Below are 22125 nucleotides of genomic sequence, written 5' to 3'. Positions count from 1 at the left end.
CACCAAGGGAGACCAAATGGTGGAGGAAGGAGGCGGGACGTGGGCCTGCTGCAGGCCCAGACTGGCCGCGTCCTCTGCGGAAGGTTCCGCTCCTCTCTGCCTCCAGACCGCCTCCAGGTTCTGAGAACCACTCCTGCTCTGCCCACGTGGGTAGAGAGAGATAGGGATCCCTTCCCCAAAAGTGAGCCCCACTGCCTCGGAGGACCACCCCACCCCTCGAGGCTTCCCTAACCCCAGCTTCCACTTTGTAGCCAGTGTCTTCATTGAACCCTCATCAAATTACGCAATTTAAATATACCATCTGTTTCCTGCTGGGACCCCAACTGACCCAGTGACCTAGACTAGGAGGTCAAGGAAGCTTTCAGAGAAAAGGATGTTTGAACTGAACTCCGAAGGGTGAAATTCCAGTTGTTCTTAATGGGCAGATCCAACATGTGTGTTTGGTCAGTAAGGAAGGTCCTGTTGAGCCTGAGGTTATAGTGAAGAGGGTGGCGGTGGTGCAGAGGAGGACCCCATGAAGCCCTCCCTCTTCTAGCCATACCTGGACAAGGTGTCAGTGGGCCTGGGCTCAGCTATAAGAAAGAGTAAGAGGCAGCTCACATTCCTTCAGCACTGCAGGGACCAGGAGTCTGCTGGTGCCCATCCTGGTAGGAGACCTTCCGTACAGGTAGACCTGGGAGCCTGAGGTCTGGCGCTCCCAGGTTTTGAGGGATGTTCCCTGAAAGGCCAAGGTAAGCCACTGGAGGGCCAGGAATCAACTTTGGAGGGCCTTGTGGGAAGATCTGGACCCCACGCATGGACTGTAACTTTGCATCCCTGAGTTGGTACCCCAGGAAAATGTGGGCTAGAAATAGTCCCATAGACATATACTCCAAACTCCATCGCATAATCCTAAGGTTTCATTATCTAGCTGTAACAGTTTGCCACAAACTTGGTGCCATATTTAGATACTTATTCTCCCACAGTTCTGGAAACCAGGTCCAAAATCAACGTGTCACGGGGTCTTGCTCCTTCTAGAGGCTCAAGGGAATATTTATTCTTTGCCTTGTTCAGCTTCTGGTGGTTTCCCACTCTCCTTGGCTTGTGGCCATACCATGGCAACCTTTAAGGCCAGCATCTTCAAATATCTTTCTGCTCAGTCTTCCCATCACCTTCTCCTCTCTGTGTATAAAATCTCTCCTGGTCTCCCTCTTGCAGACACTTGTGTTTGCATGTGGGGCCTTTGGGGACAACCCAGGACAATCTCTCCAACACAAGATGGATCTTTAACCTAAACACATCCAGAAAGACCTTGTTTTCACGTGTAAATTAATATTCGTAGGATGGGGCGCCTGGGTGGCGCAGTCGGTTAAGCATCCGACTTCAGCCAGGTCACGATCTCGCGGTCTGTGAGTTCGAGCCCCACGTCAGGCTCTGGGTTGATGGCTCAGAGCCTGGAGCCTGTTTCCGATTCTGTGTCTCCCTCTCTCTCTGCCCCTCCCCCGTTCATGCTCTGTCTCTCTCTGTCCCAAAAAAATAAATAAATAAACGTTGAAAAAAAAATTTTAATATTCGTAGGTTTCAGAAATAAAGATTCGGGTATCTTCTGGGGGCCACATCTCAGGCTACCACACTAGGCAGTGAGACGTCATCTTTCTGAGTAACCCACATGGAGTGGCAGCTTGATTCTGGTAGAGATGTTAGTTGACATAAGAAGCCAGGATTCCTGATGAGCTGCTGTCACTGAGTCCTAGTCCTGGGTGAGTCACTAGATCTCTCTAAGTATTTTCCTTCTGTTTCATAAATGAACAGGTGGAGTTATATGAGTTTCCATGAACCACTAGAGTCTCCAGATGGGCCTCATCTGTAGACCTCTTGCACAATTGGTCTCATGCATATGTGGATACTTCTTGGAGCTCCCCCTAGTTCCTCTGAAGGCCTGGGACCAACGAAGGCTCATAAAGGATCAACTGGGTGACTCCTAAGCCTAGACAGAGAGCCCTGGGAACTCTCAAAAAGTAGCCAAGCCCCAGATCAATTCAGTCAGCACCTGTGAGGATGGGCTGGACATTGACAGGCTGTTTAGTCTTTCCAGATGATTCTAATATCAGACAGTGCGGGAATAATGAACGTTTGCAGATTTTTTTTTCAATGTTCCTTCCAAGTAAGGCATCTGAGGAATCAGTAGAGACAGAACCATGAGTGTCAACTCTGGCTTCACCTTGTCTCCATTCAGGTGGATTTAATTGATCTGGAGTGACATGGGCTTCAGGATCTAAAGCTTCCCAGATGACCTCAGTATCCAGCCCAGATCGAGAGCCCTGTGACAGAATGAAAGGCACCTTTCCACCTCAGCTGTATTCCAAACGGCAGCTGTTGGACCTCCAGAGGTCTCCCTGACTGGGAGTTTCTAGACCATAGAATGGCTCCTTCTATGGGAGATGGCAAAAGTCATTTCTCTGGAAATCCTGACCCATCAGTGAGGTTTCTAGCCACAAAGACCTAGCCATGACTCCGCTGCCAGAGGGTTGAGGCATGGATTAGGTGACCTTTCAAAATTCCTGACAATTCCTTCAGTTTATGAAAACTGCTAATCAAGCCTGCCCTTGATAGATTCTGCCACCGTTTAGACAAGGAATGTAAAAAGAATAAAAATAACCCAATGAATTCAGGATCTTGGAAAATACCATTACTGGTAATGAAAATTACAGGAAGCCTTGCTGACTCCTGCTACCTCCCCAAGACTAACATGAGAACATGTTTTTTCTTCTGATGCAATAATTAAGTTTGCCCAAGAAAACGTTTCTCTGTGCATGCCTCAGGGCAGGGGCTAAATGAACCCTTTAACTAACTGATAAATGTGATCATCTCAGTTTCCTGAACTCTCTGGGACAGATGGGCTTCCCAGGTAGATTAACTGAGCAGTCATGTGCCTGGGTGGGGTGGGGGTGGGGGACTTCTAGAGAAGGCACTGAAGATTCCCGAAGCTCAGATAGATTTACTTTGTGAGAAAATGGAAGAGCTAGCAGCAGCCACACTTCTAGAACCAGAGACCAAGATGCCAAGATGGAAATAACAGCTCAAAGTAACTCTCATCGGATACCACGGGGACGAGGGCACACATTCCCTCAACACCGAGCACAGACGAGGCAGGGACGCTGTGTGGGCACCTCAGATACACGGAGAGCAAAACAGCCCTCACTGCCCTGATGAAGATTTCACTTAGTTCATTTCATTCACAGATCTTAACCTAAGAGCCTCCCAGGGTGCTCAGAAAGCTGACCGAGATGGAGGGACAGATAGCTGACCCGTGACCTGACAGCTGAAAAGCTGAGCAGGATGAAACCTGGCTGGGGGTGGCCACCCTGGACCCATACACTAGGACAGAAGCAGCAAATTACATGGTTGCAAAACATACAAATGAACAAGAAGGGACAGTTTTAGCCTCATTAGTTAACAATGAGAACAAAAGCCAGAGCCTCTTGAAGAATGATTTCTCTCCTCTGGAGGAATATTCAAAAGGATGAGCAGTGTTTAATGAAGTGGGTCCCCCTCTGCCCTGGGGTGAAAGTGTAAACAGCCATGAGCCCCTGGAGAAAAAATGTGGCATCCTGTGTCAATCCCAGGAGCATGTTTCAACTCCCTGTTTCCATCTGTGCAAATTTAAGAAACATTCTATCATAACAAAGGCTTTAAGCTAAAGGGTATATATATGGAGGTGTTACTTATAAAAGCTGTGAACTTAAGCCAAGGCTCCTCCTACAACCACAGAGAAATGACCTTGCGCCCCCAAGTAGGCATGCGCACAAGCGCGCGCGCACACACACACACACACACACACACACACACATTTAGACCCATTAAAATGAAATCTATGAAGAGATCAAAGATCCTAATGATACAAAAATGTTAAGCGAGGGGTGCCTGGGTGGTTCAGTCAGTTAAATGTCCGATTTATGCTTAGGTCATGATCTCACTGTGCATGGGTTCAAGTCTGGTGTCAGGCTCTGTGCTGACAGCAGGAGCCTGGGCCCTGCTTCAGATTCTGTGTCTCCCTCTCTCTCTGCCCCTCCCCTGCTCGTGCTCTGTCTCTCTGTCTCTGTCTCTCTCAAAAATGAATAAACATTAAAAAAATGTTAAGTGAAACATATGAGATAGAAAATTATGTTCATTTCAGCAGCAACCATGTAAAAATAAGAGGTTGCCTCAAAAAAAAAGGGAAAGCAATATTTTTAAAATATTGGAGTTGTGGTACTAACAAAAACTTTTTTAATTTTCTGTATTTTCTAAATTGTAATGAGTATTATTTATAATTAAAAGAAGGTTTTTTTTTTATTTGCCTCTTTTAAGTAAAGGTTAATCTATTTCAGTTGTTAAATGGAATTGATGGGCAATTATTGTGGTCGCTGCCTTTGTCACTGCTGGTCCTGTGATACACTCTCTCCCCTCCTCCCACACACTCATATACACAAACCTTCCATCAGCAGAACATTCATGTCACATTATTCTGATGGAGGTGCTAGGGTGGTAGTAGTTGGTGATAGAAGGAAAGAAAAGTGAGACTGAAGAGATCAAAGAGTAAAATCCCTAAACTGAGGGATTTTGATGGGTCTGAGAAAGAACAAAAGAATAAATTCTGTTGGAAAAGTTAACATAACATTTCGGTTGCAGGTAAAAAAAAAAAAATGCCTGACTAGGGCCTTTCAAGAGGCTTACTTTTTGTATCTTTAGGGAAAGGGTGGGGTTTCCTACCCTTTGTAATTACTTCAACACACCAGACCTCGGCACCTGCAACTGAGATTCAGAGCAAGGAAAAATTGATACATCTCATCCCTGAATTCAGATCCTCCCCCCATGTAGAGATGATGAGCTGTCTCACCGTGGCAGCACAACTGGGACCAGGCCACCAATTCCTCAGCTCTTTGACGGTTTGCCTTTTCTGAGGCCCCCAGAGTCTGGAAGTCCCTACGGACAGTTCCTGCCAGGCCAGCTCATATTGGACCTGCCATACTCCAGACAGCACAGGGCTAGCACTCATCACTTGTGGACTCTCCGTCTTTTGCATTTCATTCCCTGTCTTCTGACTTATCAACCTCTCCAAGAAATCTAAAGTACTTCTGTATGCCAATGGCTCTCAAACTTCAGTGTGCGTTCAAATCACCCGGAAGACTTGTTACGAACCAATGCTGAGCCCCTCTCAGAGTTTCTGGTACAATAGATTTGGGGCGGGGTGGAGAAACGACCTTATTGACATGGTCTCAGGCATGCTAGTGGTTGGGGGAACACTGTGTTCTATGCAAACCACAGAACCAACTGCACATCCTTCTCTAGGCAACTCTACATTTCCCTACCTGCTAAAAAGCCAAGGTCAGTGCAAGGAAGGACTGCAAGCTTTCTGAAATTGAAGATAAGAAGAGACTGTCCAAAGACTCCATGTCGTTGAACTTCAGAGATAGGTCTGACTTAGTGACAGGTGTTAGATGGTGGCTAAGTCTATTGGCTTTGCTATGAGGGCTTTGAGAAAGGCACCACCATGGTGGGAGTTTGAAGGAACCCAACTCGGGGATTTTGATGGCGTTGGGGGGAATAGGAAAAAAAAAAGAAGGCACTTGTGTTGGACCTAGAAACAGAATAAAAAAATACAGTAAGAGAAACTGGGTCATGGGCAGTATCGTGAATTGAATTGTGTCCTCTAACAAGATATACTGAAATCCTAACTCCCAGACCCTGTGAATATGACCATTTTTGGAAACAGAGTCTTTGCAGATGTAATTAAGATGTAAGTTAAGATGATGTTATGCTGGAGTAAGGCGGGCCCTTAATCCAACATGACCAGTGTCCCTAAAAGAGGAGAAGCACACAGAGACAGGCACTCACAGAAAGAAGAAAACCATAACTGGTGACAGGAGAGCCAGAGACTGGAGCTGTGCAGGCAGTTGCAGAAACACCAAGGGCTGCTGGGAACCCCCAGAAAACAGGAGAGAAAGCACAGCCCTGCTGGTGTTGGATTTTGGACTTCTGGTCTCCAGAACTGTGAAAAGATAAATTTCTGTTGTTTTAAGCCCCCCAGTTTGTGGTGCTTTGTTATGGCAGTCCTAGAAAACTAACATAGGTAAAGAATATTGATTTTCTTCTTTCAGATGCAATAAAGTTGGAAGGGAGCCTAAAGGTCAACAGTTCCATTTGCTCACCTTTGAGATGTGTCAGCTGAGCCAGAGAGGAGCCCAAGGGAACCCAGAATACTTGCCTCAAGGTCAATGCGTTTGCTTTGCTGGTCCTCCCACATCTGCCTGTTCATGTAGCATCCTGCCTTGGTTTCTTTTCTTATTGGCTCAAATGCATCAGTGAGGCCCCTGCCTCCACAAAATGTCAAGTCCTCAGTGGGCCAGGTCCTACCCACAGTGAAGAGAATGCTGGTCAGTTGGTTCTGTTGAAAGGGATTGGGGGTGGGGAACCTGCGTGGCTTACTTAGTTGAGTGTCCGACTTCAGCTCAGGTCATGATCTCACATCGTAGGTTTCAGCCCCACATTGGGCTTTGCACTGACAACATGGAGCCTGCTTCAGATTCTCTGTCTCCCTCTCTTTCTGCTCCTCCTCCACTCTCTCTCTTTCTCTCTCTCTCTCTCTCAGAAATAAATAAACATAAAAAAAAGTAAAAGCGATTGGGACTCTGGCTCCTTTTGAAGGAAGTCAATGCTGTAAGGATTCGAAAGGAGTCTGTGAGACCCGACTCTGAGCCGTCAGGCTCAGCTCTGTGCCATCAAGGAAGGACACGTTAGACCTGATGATGCAAACAGGTCAGAATTCTCCCCATTGAGCATTTGGATTGCAACCCTGCCCTCATAATCCCAAAGTTGTTCATATTTGGACCAACTACACTTGTATCTTTTCATTTCCCTTTCTTAAATGCAACAAATCCCACAATGTGATACTGCTTGACACCCACTAGGATGTCTAAAATCCAAAATACAGAAAACAACACATGTCAGTGAGTACGCAGAGAAGCTGGACTCTCACACTTGGCTGGTGGGAATGTGAAATGGTGGAGCCACTTTGGAAAACAGGCTTGCAGTTCTTCAAAAAGTTAAACATAGAATCACCATATGACCCAGCAATTCTATGTCTAGGTATATACTCAAGAGACATGAAAACATGTCCACGCAAATATTTGCATATGAATGATCATAACAGTATTATTCATAACAGCTAAAAAGTGGAAAACAACCGAGTATGCATCAATATGGTGGTATATCAATACATTGGAATATGATTCCGCCATAAAAAAGGAGTGATGTAGTGATCCGTGTTACAAATGGATCAACCCTGAAAACATACCAAGTGAAAGAATTCAGTCACAAAAGGCCATGTGTTTATTCCACTTGAAGGAAATATCCAAAATGTCCAAGTCCACAAAGACAGAAAGTACATTAGTGATTGGCATTGGCTAAGGGAGAATGGGAAGTAAATACTAATGGGTACGTGCTTTCTTTGGGGTGTGATGAAAATATTCTGGAATTAGACAGGAGTGATGGTTACACTACTTTGTGACTATACTAAGAACCATCAAATTGTAAACTTTAAAAGAGTGAATTCTGTGGTCATATGAATTGTATTTCATGTGTATATGAGAACATGAGGCTAAGAGCAGCATCGGATGACAATTATTCTGGCAACCCTGTGCTCCATAGATTGAGAAGACAGATGAGAAGCTACAGACAATGAAAGCAATTGAAGAGAAAATCGCTACAAAATATGAAGAGCCAAGGACCAATACTGAGTTTCTATGGAAACAGAACAGTAGGACACATGAAAACAAGGAACAGAGTTGTCTGAGGAGCCTTTCAGAATACAGTGATAGTGGGATGACCCATAGATCAGGGGTCTATCCAGACATGGCTCCAGAACCCTCAGGATTCCAGAAGTTCCATCTGTCAGTCAGAGGTAATGAATCAGGCGACCCCCACCATCGGTCGTTTTGGCTCTATGGTGAGTGTAAGAAGGAATCAAGGTTTCCAAACCTTCCCAATCTTAGATTCTCTCTTTCTACCTGTGACAGCTGGTCTCTAAGACACCCTCCCCCAATAAATCATGCCTCTCAGTATTCACATCTTCATCTAATCCACTCCCTCACGGAATCTGGCCTCGCCCAATGTAACCAATGAAATGCAATGGAAGTGACACAGTGTGACTTCCCACATTAGGTGATGAGTATCCTTGAAGTTCCTGCCTTTGTCTCTTGGAACTCTTGCTGTGGGGAAAGCCTGACATTCTGGAAGAAGTTCAACCATCCTGGAGCTTCCATGATATGAGGAAGCCCACACTAGCCAAAAGAAGTGGCCGTGTGTAGGGAAAGATTCCCAGCCAGCTCCAAGATGTCCTAGCCATTCCGGCCCCGGTACCAGGCACAAGAGTGGAAAAGCCCCCTTGGATGTCCAGCCTAGGTTAGTCTTCATTTGACTCTAGCTCCAGATGACATCTGACCGTGAATGAGCGAGAAGTCATCCAGCTGAGTCCAGTCAACCCACAGACTCATGAAAGGACATGACAAAATGTTTTGTCTCTAAGTTCTGGGGTGGTTTATTATACAGAAATAGATAACCAAAACACTGACCTAAAGAGCCAAGTGTGGACCACTCTGCAGACACTCAGACCATTTTCATGGATCAGGGTAAGAGGCGAGCTGTCACCCCTGCCCCCCAGTGGCTTTAAAAGCTTCCCCAGGTGTGGAGCATCCATAGACACCAGCCCTCTCCACATTTCTCTCTTGAGCTGAGAGACTCGCCAGAGCTCACAGAACCCACGGGGGTTGCCTGCTTCTGGCTGCTAACTTCTCTAGCGGCGCACCATGATTTGAGCAACACTTAGGACCCTGTCGTGCGTCCCCTAGCTGAGTCTCCAATTCTTCACCCTAGAGCTGTGAGATGCCCTGCTGCTGCCTATTCCAGGTCCCGGGAGACCCCACTGAGGAAATATGGGAAAGACCTGGCAAGGGAGGAGGCTGTAGGAACGGGTGCCCAACAGAATCTTCCAGGTCAGACTGGAACACACCGCATGCCCTGACTCTCTGTGCTTGTTGACTTGGACTGCGTGTATTTTATTACTTCTGGCCCTCAGCCAAGGCTGCACCTAAGCATTCATGTTGGCAACTGGGGGTGGCATTTCCCGGGCTACATTTTGGGGGGAGGAAAGTCATATTTCAGAGATTTATCCTCTTTGTATGTTGTCAGCTTTCTCCTCCTTGTCCTGTTCCAGGGCTTACTTCTTGGGATGAAAATTCCATTTCTCTCCTTTTTGGGAGACAAACTAACACCCTCCACAGATGAAGCCCTCGTCGCCCCCCACCACAGGTATAGTGTGGTTCCTCATCGGCGTGACCATCGTGTTCTCCAGAGTTTCAAGTCGAGGGTCCCAGAAAGGTACGAATACGTGACATTGAGGGGCCAGCCGTCAATGCTGTTGGCATCTGTGCCCATGATTTCCAGACTGGCTGTCACATTCAGTGTTACTGATTGATGGTCTTCACCTGTGTTTACCCCACTACTAGCCAAGGCCAACCCCAGATGGTTAAGACATGGAGGAAGTAGGGTGGGGGCTCGAGTAGGAATGGTAAATGCAAACAGCCTATTAATGCAATGGTTTCAAATTATTGACCAACTCATTAAACACACATACACATACGCATGAACACATACACACGCGTGTGTGTGCCCCTGAGTGAGTTAAGTGCATTTTGGTAGTGTTACTTTTCATATTTCCACTGCCCAGAAACTGGTGCAGTTTGCAGGTTCCACACACAACTGAAAGTTCAGAGCTTGTCCTGGGTTGGGAATCTGGCCAGCAGCCCTTGATTTGTGCTCCCTTTGGACCAGCAGCCTAGAAAGGAGGAGCCCAAAGTCAACCAGGGAGGGACCAGTGGGGCCAGCTAGAAATGGCTGCCTTGTTTGCCTCTTGGCAATTCCCAAAGCCCACTCTGCACCACCCAGGGAGGTTTTGCTTTCTCTGACTTCTTTTCTTGCTTCCCCGTCCTGCCTTGTTTCACACTAAGGATGGAAAAACTGAGCCATCGGGAAGTAAAGCCAGCGAGCTGGGCATCAAGCAAGGAGCAAGAGAGCCAGGTCAGAACCCAAGAGTGACCCTGTTGCCCAAGAGGCATGGACAGAAGCCACCAGGGCTTGACAGTGCTGGAGAGGCTGAGGCAAGAGGATGCATAATCCAGCGAGGGCATCTCCTGCCAGGACGAGCGGGCTTTGAGCTTGAGCCAATGGCAGCAGACTCACCTCATGCAAGGAAAGTCACTTGTAAAGTACATATGTGAAGTATCTTCGCCATTATCGCTGTAGCCAACAGCAACATCAGACGGGACCCAGAGAAACCCCTCATGCCAGCCTTCCACATTCTACCTGGCAAGTCCAGGAGCAGAAAGATTCCAAACTGCCACCATCTTGTCCTTCCCTCCCTGGAGGCACACGCTACTACTCCTCATATCTAGAGATGAAGTCTAATCCCCTTTCTGGAAAACAGACTGGCTGCAGACCCACCTGACAGTACAGTGTGTGGGAGGAATAATATTCAAGGACTTCTGGGACTACACCAAAAGATGCCTCGCAGCTTCCAGTTGGGCCTCTTGGAACACTTGCTTGGGGGATACCCTCTTAGCGGCTCACTTTGATGCCACATGGAGAGACCAGGTGCAGGTGTGACAATCCCAGCTGAGCTCCCATGACAACAGCTGGCCATGTCAGTGAGTTGTCCTTGATGTCCAGCCTAGCTAAGCCCTCAGACACTCCAGCACAGCCACCGTCTGACTGCAATGACATGAGACACCCCACATAAGAACCATCCAGCTGAGCCTTGAAACAGCTTTTCGTAGACCTACATGCACCCAGGCTCCCTGGTTCCCCTGCCTGAACCCTAGAGTCTGAACTGCTTTTTCATTTTCCTACTGTGGCTTCCTCTCTGTTCCTTAGCATTACTCCCCATTACTCCCCACTTGCCTGCCCTACCCACAGATAAGCCCAGGGATTTTGTCAGTTTAAGTGTCTTTCTAAATTAAATTTTTTTAAATGTTTATCTATTTTTGAGACAGAGAGAGACAGAGCATGAACGGGGGAGGGGCAGAGAGAGAGGGAGACACAGAATCGGAAGCAGGCTCTGGGCTCTGAGCCATTAGCCCAGAGCCCGACGCGGGGCTCGAACCCATGGACCGCGAAATCGTGACCTGAGCTGAAGTCGGACGCTTAACTAACTGACTGAGCCACCCAGGCGCCCCAGTTTAAGTCTCTTTCTACAGCTTCCCTGCAGGGGCAAAGATGAGATGATAGAGTGACAAGCACATAGAAGTGACGTCAGAAATATCCAGCATACCCCATACATGCCATTCCTAGCCCAAGGTGGTGACTTCCTCTTTAGATGATAACCAGGAGAAGCTCCTGAAGTCTTGCGAACAAATTCAGAGCTCCTTCTGACCTTTAGCCCTCAATCCCTGCCCCAGGAGCATCTTGGAGCAGAGAAGCATGAGGATCCCCATGTGTGACTCGGTGGTCTGGAGCATTCCTGGCTCTGTATGTCCATCCTCCAACCAAGAGTCTGCGGTGCTTATCGCCTCCACATGCCTCCTCAGCTTTGACCTTCACTCTCCAGGAGCAGGGAGCCTGGCCAAAGAAATGGCTTTCAGAAGAAGTGGCTCCACCGACCCGGCTTTCTGGCTCTGATGCCTGTGAAATCAGCACAGATGTTAGGGCTAATTAGCCACCCGGCCTATCAAACATCCCAGGCAGCGAGGTTGGTTCTGGGCTGAAAGGTGAGCTGTTTGTTTAAGGGAGGTGGGTGGTCTCTAGCAGGACTTTCAGATTAACCTAAGCCCTCTGAAAATAGAAAATGCAAAGCTGGGCAGCCTGGGGTACCAATCAGGATAAGTGTAAGCCAGGCGTGAGGTCCCCTTTGATTTCAGGATCTCCAGGCGGAGTGAGGAGGAGGGAAGGGGAAGGAAAGCAGAATTCTTTCTGGCTCCAGCCAGAAACTAGAGGGGCAGGATGTCTTCGGGCAGAAAAGATACAGAGATCTCCTGCAGCGCCACATGGCATTTCTGGGGAGGAAATTTCTAAAGCCCTTGCATTCTTGAGCAACACCATGGGCTGTCAATTCCTTCCTATTTCTGGGAGCAGCAGGAAGATTTGGCCCCAAGGCCCTGGCTCAGCATCTGTTTTCCTGGGCTTCCCATAGGACTTGCACCAATTCCTGCACTGGACTCCTCTCTTCTAAGGAAGGAGGTTGTGGTCTCCATGGGGTGTCTGGGATGAGCTGCAAAGGTGTGCACACACAAATCTTGCCAGAGGTCTCAGGACAGATGAAAAAATTCCCTAAGTCATGGGGGTTCAAAATATAGTGCTTCTCTCACACATCCATCGGGAGATAAACAGAGGAGTCATACCAAAGGCTGTCAAACGTCACCTCTATTACTAGCAAAGCTGATGGAGAAGATGCCCTTAGATATGCAGCAAAATCGGCCTGCCTATAGACATTTCTTCTCCAATCCCATGTGGCCAAGAGTGCACAGAACACCTATTCTCTGCAAGACAGGAAGATCCCAAGACAGAAAAGGGAGTCTGAGCACAGCCTGGCAATTCCCATTCTGAGCCTCGAGGGAAGAAGGGTAAGGCCCAGAGTGTTATTGGGGGGATTCCTTCTCCATAGAAACATGGGGTCAAGGGAAGAAACATCCTTCCTACCAGCAAACAGGAACAGCCCTGGGAAATCTGGGAGTTCCCAGAGAACTTAGATTCATCTTCTTAGTAGCATCTGAAAGTCTCCCCATCCCCTCAGGAGTGACAACATGTGCTAGTGGAAAGAACGCGACCATGGGGATCGCAGGTGGGTCAGATGGCCTCTTCAAAGCCCGTGTTTTATCCTTCGCAATGTACAGTGACAGTTCCTGCCTGGCAGAAATTCTGTGGGAGCAACAGAGCCTGGGTGGTCCCGGTTTTAGAGACCCGGGAAACCCCTCCGCTTCAGGCAGACTGGGATAACTGGCCATCCTACTGAAACACATTGAGTGCTCAGAAACTATTTGCTACCCTCCTTGCTCACACTTCTATTTTTAAAATGAAATTTGGAGAATTGCTCAAGCAAAGAGCCCAGGCAGCTCCTCGCTCTCTCTCGGGTTCATAACGGAGACCCCTCTAGGGAAGGGCAGCAGAGTAGACTGGAGCAGGGCATTTGAACTTGGAACACCCTCTGGAGTCTGGAATAAACAGACTTGCATTTCAGAGGAATCTTTCTGTGGCATCACCCTCAAGAAAGGTCAAATGGAACCACCCCTGGCACACAGCTAAGTACATGTTGCTGAGAAAATGTTTGGACTTCCCTTTGAGGTGGCCAGAGCGAAGCAAGAGGTCGTATGAACTGGTTCACCAACAATATCGCTTTTCCAACCATGGCCCCATGTGCCCCAAAGCCCACCTCTCAGCCCTTTGCAGCCAAGTTCAACGTCAGAATCTCCTGCCTGCTTCTGTCTGGGTGCTGCCACGGGTGTCCATGAAGCCAGAATGTCTCTAGAAAATAGGATCCTCTGGGACAGATACAGTCATTGTCTAGAAGCCAAACAGCCTTTCGGATGGATATTCCCCACTAGATAACTTCCCGAATCCAGTGATGGAGTTTGAACGGAATTGACCAGCTGACTGGGTGCGTTCTCCAGGAGAGGAGCAGATCTTCCCCCTTTGCAGCAAGGCAGAAACCTCGTCCAGTCGGAGGCCTCAGCTTCCACGGAGGAAGTGCCTCTGGGGTGGCCAAGGGAGTCCTATTGCTGTGTTTGTGGTTAGAAAGTTCTAGAAGCCCCTGTGTAAGTGCCACACAAGAAGAACATTGCCAAGCTCTACTTTGGAAACCTCTGGTTTCCTGAGCAACTGGTGGGCTCTCTTTGTGACCATGAGAATGATGTAATCAACAAAGTTCTCTTTTGCTGCCAAAGCTCAGAGTGAAACTCAAAGCTCATTTATAGCACCGAAGTTGGTCCTCACAGTTGATATATGTGTGTTATTACCTAGTCTTGCTTCTCTCCATTTACTGATTTTCCCCTAGGCCTGGCTTGTTATTTTTGTGGTATCATAATATTATTATATGTATCTTTGTTAGAAGCCGCCTCGATTTGGGGGTGGGGGTGGGGGTGGAGCTGGCGTGAGGGGAAGGAGAAGGTAATACCGCCTCATCTCTCTCAAGTGCACAATAATGGCTGGGTTTGTACCAAAACAAGCTTGTTGCTCTAAGTCTCACCCCGGAGGAACCCAATTCTGCTAGCATTCTGAGGATCAGGTACATAAAACCACACCTCCTGGAGATCACGTAAAAGGTAGTAAACAGCAGCTCAGACTTTGGGTTCCAAACCTGGCTCTGCCTCTTACTAACAGTTAGATTTGGGGCAAATCGTATGTATAGCCGTCTTTTCCTTACTTACCCCATCTGTCAAATGGGTACCATAATCCCTCACCTTCCATCCTAAGGACTGAGATGAACCATATACCTGCCATGACACCGGTACTGATCCCATGGTTTCCCCACGACTTTGCACACAAGGCTCAGACATTTGAGTAAAGGATTTATCTCTCTTAACCACACAGGACACCCATACACAGCCCTGGGAGACAAATGTTCTCCCCAGCTGGCAGATGGGGGCACTGAGGCTCGGGGAACGAGTTACGCAGCTGGAAACGCTGTGAATTTAAATCCAGGTCCTGCCGCATCAAAGCCCACATTCTGGATCGCTGAGCTGTATTTCTCCGCACTGTAACTGGGGGATGACAAGTGCCATCTGTCATTATCACATGGACACCTGTGGCCCTCTGTGTGGTTCTCTGGCCTTTTGCTGCTTCTGTCTGAGAGTAACCCAGGCCTCCTGACCCCACAGCAAGCTAGTGAAACTGCCAATCACTTCCTCCTTAACTCCATGTGGCCCAGCATGGCAACCTCTCTGATGAGGGCAGGCCACCAGGACTAGTCAAAATGTTGGAGGGGAGGGGAGAATGGCAGACACAGGGAAGGCTTTAACCCAGGCCTAAGCCAGAGGCTCCGAGTAGAAGTAGAAAGTGAACTCTCTCAGCCCCTCTGCCCAAGATGCAGAAAGAAGGGGCCTACTAGGCCCCAAAGAAGGAACAGGAAACCAGGAGGAGCCGCCTAGGACTCAGGGAAACCTCGCCAACAGCAGGCAAGACACTCAGGCCTCTGTTGACTTACAGGCCTCCAGGGACTGGGCTGTGTCATCTGTGTCTTCTTGGGCAGAGCTAGTGGCAGCCTGTCGTCACTTGAAATGATGAAAAATGACTGATGGGCCATTCCTCCCAGCATGGCCGACCTCCTCTCTAGAGCCCCCAGGGCGCCCCCTGGACCAGACCCACCCATACAGACATGTCCAAGGTAAGGCCCAGCGTCAGCTTTACAGCCTGGCTTACAGCTACTGACTGGCTCAATAAAAGCCCAGATGGCATCTCACCAGTGCGTCATAGAAGCCAAGCCAAGTCTCTTAGGACCCTTGAAGGTTCTCCTGACATTGGCCACAGGCAGGGTATGGATGAGGCCCCTGGCCAGAAATTTGTAAATCCCTGCTCTAAAGACCAGCACTCACTTTGCATACTTGAATGTTGCCCCCATACTTGTCCCAGCTTCTCATTATAGTAATAGTTAATATATCTGCAGCTTTTTAAAGTTTATACCATGCCTCACATCCTCCCTACTACCTTGCAAGGAGGTGTTATTATTAAATATATATATATATATATATATATATATATATATTAGTTTTAAGTATTTATTTTGGGGAGAGTGCAAGTAGGGCAGGGGCAGAGAGAGGGAGACAGAGAATCCAAAGCAAGCTCCAGTCTCCACACTGACAGCAGCTAGCTCGATGTGGGGCTCGAACCCACGAACCGTGAGATTATGCCCTGAGCTGAAGTTGGACAGTTAACCGACTGAGCCACCCAGGCGCCCTGTATTCCAGACTGAGAGAGGAGGAAGCCAAGACTGAGGGAGGCCACGTGAAGACTCCCTGTCAGAGGGACTCTAGGAGCCTCTTGCACATGTGGACAAGGGCATCTATGTGAGGGCCTGGTGCATCGCACAGACTCTGAGCCCCTCTGCCTCTCCCTGGAGATCCCTCTGCTGCCAGCGGTTTGTCTAATATCCAGACCCAATGACGGTCCTCCCTCTGCACCCCCTCCTATGCTTAAAGATATGGCCCCAGGAAACACCCAGGACAAATGGGACACGTAGGCAGGACCGGCAGCTGGGGCATGGCCCCTCATGTGCATGGGGTTCAAGGCTCTTTGGATGCTCCTTCACATGCCTCTGAAATTTCTCACCCAAGTGAGAATGGTCTAGATTGACTTGGGGACACTGAGTACCTTACCAATAAGCCTCAGACACACAACGTGTGCTGGGTCCGAATCCTGGCTGCTGTCCTGCTCGCCCTCTGGGAGGCCTTTGGAGAGTCACCTGATTTCAGAGTCTATTGCCTCATCTATAAAAGGGAGATGCCAGAGGTGTTATGGGATTCAGGAAACGTGGAGGGAGTGACTGCAGCTCACAAGCACTTAGGCACAAATTTAAGGTGGTGCTGTGCCCATGTCCTCCAGGAAGGGGCCCTTGCAGCTTAAACACAAGGAGTGGGCTAAGGTTGCTTTTATACGAGGCCCAGGCCTCCCGTCACATACCGCACCACACCATACCCCCAGCCTCCTTGGGACAACCAGGCAGATGGGGCCCGTAAGCACAGCACAGACCCAAGAAGGCACGTCCAGGGAGCAGCACTGGAAGCTGACACTTTGGAGGGAGGTCTGGCTGCGGCACACACAGTGTGGACGTATCATTGGAAACAGATGCCCCGGATCGAAGTGCTCTTTCTCATCTTTGCCAGGCTTCCTGGGCCTGTGTGACAGTCCACTAGGACAATGCACGCTGGACGGGGCAAGGGGACAAACCGCTCTTGGAGGTACAGCTGGAGCCCTTGCAGGCCACCCAGCATCAGCCTGCAGGGAGCCCTCCCTCTCCTGCTGTGTCTTGACCCCCAGGCTGTGTGACTCCAAGCAAGTTCTTAACTGTTCTGTGTCTCAGTCCTCCCTCAGGAGATGGAGACAATAACAGCACTGACCTCCTGCTATGAGGATTAAGTGAAAAAAATTGGACAGTTCCCTCAACACCTAGTAAACCAGCCTTCAACGCGGAGCCTTAACTGACGGTGTTACCTCCTGCTCCCCTGGGTCTGACTCCACCCCATTCTCCATTAGATGAGCTTCACTGTGCCAGGCAGTGCCAGGGGAGGAGAGAGAGAAATGAGGGAGCCTCAGCTGAAAGGGGCAGGCGTGTAATTGATCAAGACTCTGCTGTGCAGCAGACTTGTAGCCCAGGGGACATCACTGCTATGGAGCCCCAACATGGGGCTAGCAGCCCAGGGGAGGGCACGAGGGGTCAGGCATTGAAGCCTAAGGCAGCTTTTCTAAGGCCGGATCAGGGTCCTAAAGCTGCACAATGTCCTCAGCATTTTGCCCCCCAAAAGTGAAGCTTTGCAGGTACAAAGACAAGCCTCCCAAATGGTGATGTGTTAGGCCTTAGAAGACAGGCAGGGAGGTGCCCGTGGGTCAGGACCTTCTCCCGGCCTTTCTTATGCCACTCCCAGTGGGGACACAGACCCATCTGAGGTTGATTCTGGCCACAGGATGCTCCATAGGCATCCTGCAACCTTGTTGTCAGGGAGTGTGTGCCTCAGGCAGCCTAAGCAGGAAAGGAGGCTCGATGATAGCCTGGCTCCTCACTCCCTTTCCAGGAGGTGGGAACATGGTCTGCAGCGAGGGTTACAGCTCTGTGTGCTCCTGCTTGGCCACACCGCCCATGTCATCTTTGCTGCTGGCCTCCCTGCATCTATTTTATTACCTTCCTTTCAGATCTCAACAGCCGCATCCTCAAAAGCAAGCACCTCATAGGGTCCTCCAGGCCATCAGGTCTTCTCCAAAGTGGGCACTGAGGCCCAGAACTTTCCCTGGGCCTGTGGGACTCTGGGACAGACATGCTGCGCTGAGCTCATCATCCATCCACCTATTCATCCATCCATTCCTTCTCCCACTTTATTTTCTCTGAGGCCCTCCGAAGCTCCATCCCTGCCAGACAAGCCCAACTGGGTTTTCTGGGGAGCAGGCTTGGAGGCAGAGTTACGACGATAAACGTTTCGCTGGGGAGTACCATTTGTGAAGGTAGCCAGGGCAGAGGATTGGTCAGGGAGTGGTCAGGCTGGGATGCAGAAGTGACCAAGTCTCCACCAGCTCCTGGGGGCTCTAGAGCAGACACTTGCCATAGAGGAGACCCCAGTGAGTGAGAAGAGCTATGCCCTGGTATCACCACCTTGCTCAGTGGTGACAGAGCCTGTCCTAGGAAGAGTGTGATAAGGCGAGAAAGCAGCCAAGGCTGTCAACTAACCATACCTCTGGCAGCTAGGCAGTAGCAAAGCCTCCCTTAAAGGGGGACCAGCAGTATGCCTCAGAGCCCACCACAGTGGCCCTACAAGTGAAGGCAAGATGCGGTTGTGACAGAGCCCCATCCCCAGGAGCTAGCGGGCCCAAGTGCTATTAAGATGCCAGAGGCCCCAGCCCTGGGGGACAGCCCCCCCCTGTCTGGGGGACAGGGAGCCTTCCTGAGAGTGACAGCTAAGACCTGAGCTAAACAGTGAGTGACCGGTACCCAGTGAGAAAGGACAAAAGGCCACTGGCCTGGGATCAGTGCTTACGAGGAGGTCACAAGATGGTAGCTGGTCACAGCAGAGGCCCCGGATTGCGGCTGCGGGACTGTTCTGGAGCCCAGATCCCGCGGCCCTTTCCGGGCGCTGGCAGGAGCTTTCTATTTCAGGCTTCTCAATTCTGCCTGAAACCATTGAGCCTGGGGCTGTCCCAACTCACTTCCTCCCCGTTCCCATCATCTTTATTTGGAGCGTGGAACCAGAGCACGCAGGCCCCACAGCGGAGCTCTTGTTTCCTGCGAACAGCCTTGGCCTTGTCTGCCTGGCCAGGGGGTTGCTGGTTATGGAGGCAGGGCTGGCGTCGGGGCGAGTTACCAGCTAAACCCAGACCGCCCTGTTAATGTGCAGCAGGAGGGACCATTGTTTTTGGCCTCAGGAGACGACTCAAAAGCCAGGGTTGATTTTGGTCGTGTTTAGCCGTGTGCTCTACAGGCCTGGTTTTAGCGAGCAAAGGGTATGCATATTGGCCCTGAGGGCCTGAGTGGGGAGGGTCGGGGAAGAAGCGGAACCCTGGAGGCTGAAATTTAGGGGTGCGCCCAGCCCCTCAAAGAAAACCCGCCTCATCTCCTTCCCCCAGATTGTTATCAGGCCCAGGCTGTTTGAGCCTGCAATCTGCCTGCCTCTGGCACAGCCACACATCTACACTGCTACTGTTTTCCCTTTAATTTGATTCCCCCTGGTAGCCCGCAAAGCTGGGGCAAGAGTTATTTTCAAACAAGAATCCGTCTTGTTTACTGAGCATAAGCTTCCACCTCATCAGAAAATAATACAGGGCTCCTTCCATCAGATTTCTCTTGGAAACCAGACCTCTATTTGGAGGCAAAGCATCTGAGGAAATTGAGTTCTGGGACTCTCCCCTGCTCTGCCTGACGCAGGTCCCAGCAGCCTGTCCCGCTCTGCTGTACACGTATAGCCGCCAGGGGCCTTGTCAATGCACGTGTTTGGGTCAGGACCTCGGGGAGGGGCTGAGACCCTGCGTATCTGACACATTCCCGGGCGGTGCCCACCCTGCTGCCCCACAAGCCGCACAGCAGCAAGAGTTGAGGATCTCGCCAGAATTCTGTTCTCCAGAGGGTCCTCTGCTCAGACTCCCAGAGGCCAAAGTCTACATGGCATCCTTGGTAGAGGCAGCGGACCCTCCCAGCCCGGCCACCATGCAGGTTGTGTGTGACCCACAGAGCGCTAGGAAGGGAACACCCACCTCCATGCCTCCCAGACCACAAGAGACCTCGGAGTGGACAAGGTGTGCCAGGAGGCTCGGACAGGTGCAGGAGAGAGGACAGACAAGGACAGGTCTGGAGGAGACCCAACATCTAAGTTACCAGCAGAGAAATGGGCCTGCGAAGGAAATGGGGAAGGAATGCTCCAGGAGGGTGGAGAGATGAACAAGTAGCATCCTGAAAATGAAGGAGGAAATGGTTCGCATGTTCCGGTGTCGCGGAGAAGTCACAGAGGCTGAAGGTTGAAAGGTATCCTGTGGATTGGTTTTCACAAGGTGCTCACTCAGCTTGTGGGCTGCAGCCCTCAGCCTAGCAGAGCAGGCTTGCTGGGGACAGGGGGGTGGAAGCCCGTGGACAGAGGAGGGGTGTGGGCATGAGGCTGGGAAACAAGATATTTGGTCAGAAAAGAGAGAGCGTCCAAGCAGTAATTGGGGGGCAGGGGGAAGGAAATTGAAACTCATTTCTTTGTAAGAAGGAAGGGTGAAGCAGAAACCAGCAAGGAAAGGGTAAATAAAGAAAATTACAAGGGGAGGGGGGAAGGGCCCCCCAAAGGCAAAGCCCCAGGAGGCACAGGGAAGTGTGTAGGAGACAGTGGAAGGGGCGTTTACCCCTCTTCCCTCGGGGATGCAAGGTAGGAGGTGAGAGCAAAAAGGAAGATTGGAGGTAACCATGGTGGTGAAGGGATTCTGATGGCTCCGCTGGGCACACACTGATTTTCTCCAGCAGCACAGAACGCACGGAATATCAGCTCTGAGAAAGGGTAGTTGGGTCAGTTCATGACTGGGGTGTGGCCAGGAGGACTCAGCCTGGGGAGAGCAAACAAAAGACATGAAGATGCCTGTAAGAGAAAGGCTGTAGTTGCTTCATGGACTTGAGCAGAAGAGGAATGGATGAAGGCAGGCAGGAGCCCAGGAGAGGGGAGAAAGCAGAGGGCCCCCTGGTCTGGGGCATCCAGTGCTGTGACTCCAGAATGATGGGTTGAGACAGCTATAAAGAAGGACGTTAAGGGGAAAGTGAGAATATTTAGTTCTGGACCACAGCATCAGTGGGAAGAACAGGAGCAGTCGTAGTCACTATCGCTGGTCAGGTGAGGAGCTGGAGTCCAGGAGGGGGGACCATCACCCCAGACAGTGGCCACCTATGATAATGACTACTGAGCCTCTCAGCTCCATTGAGACTCATCTGGCATCCCGTTCCTGGGTTGTGGACCCACGGAAAATCACGTTCTCAGGACAGCACGCTCCTGCTGCTGATGAACAGCTATGTGCGTGGAGGTGATTTCTGAGAACCAGTCCTCCACTAATGGGGAGACAACCAGGGCTGAGCCCACAGTCAGAAGCAAGGCACTGTGGTCTCTAGGGATGCTCCAGGGCAGCAGCCTTGCTTTCCCAGGGCAAGGTCTCTGAGGGCTGGCCTTGTCCACCCAAATGAGCCAGCAACAGGGGAGATGTCACCAGCACATCTGGTGGGTGTGAGATGAGATAGGACAGGGCTTTGGAGCGGCCATTGCTTCAGAGAGAAACAGAAAATCTCCCCAGGAGGAGATGGATTCTCAAATTTTTTTCCTGTTTAAGAGTCTGACAATTTATATCCCCTAAACTGACTGTAACTGCCACTATTAGATCCCACTGAACTCTGTGCTGGATAAGTGTTGCATACACTATCGAATTTAATTCACGTAACAACCATGAACTTGAAAAAACGTGAAGCGACCTGCATGTGTTTCTATGCAGACACTTGTGTTTACCCAAACCAAAAAAAAAAAAAAAAAAAAGAAAACCAAAAAAACCCCCCAAAAACCAAAAAACAAAACAAAACAAAACAAAACGTAGGAACTCTGGTACAGAAATTACTTTACAAGCTCTCTTTCTCATCCAAACACCCATTCGAGTGGGACATCGAGATATCCACATGCAAAAGAGTGAATTTAGATCCAACCATACACCATATACAAAAACTAATTCAAAATCAACCAATGAGTTGAATATAAGAACTAAAGCTATTACTTTATTAGAAGAAAACATAGGGAAAAAATCTTCATGATCGTAGATTTGGCAAAGGATTCTTGGATACGATATCAACACACAAACACAAACACTGGGTTGAGTGGACATCGTAAAATTTTAAAACATTTTATGAGGCACCTGGCTGGC

The sequence above is a fragment of the Prionailurus bengalensis genome, chromosome D2 (assembly GCF_016509475.1).
Source record: "Prionailurus bengalensis isolate Pbe53 chromosome D2, Fcat_Pben_1.1_paternal_pri, whole genome shotgun sequence".
NCBI lineage: Eukaryota > Metazoa > Chordata > Mammalia > Carnivora > Felidae > Prionailurus > Prionailurus bengalensis.
This window is presented reverse-complemented; position numbering follows the sequence as displayed.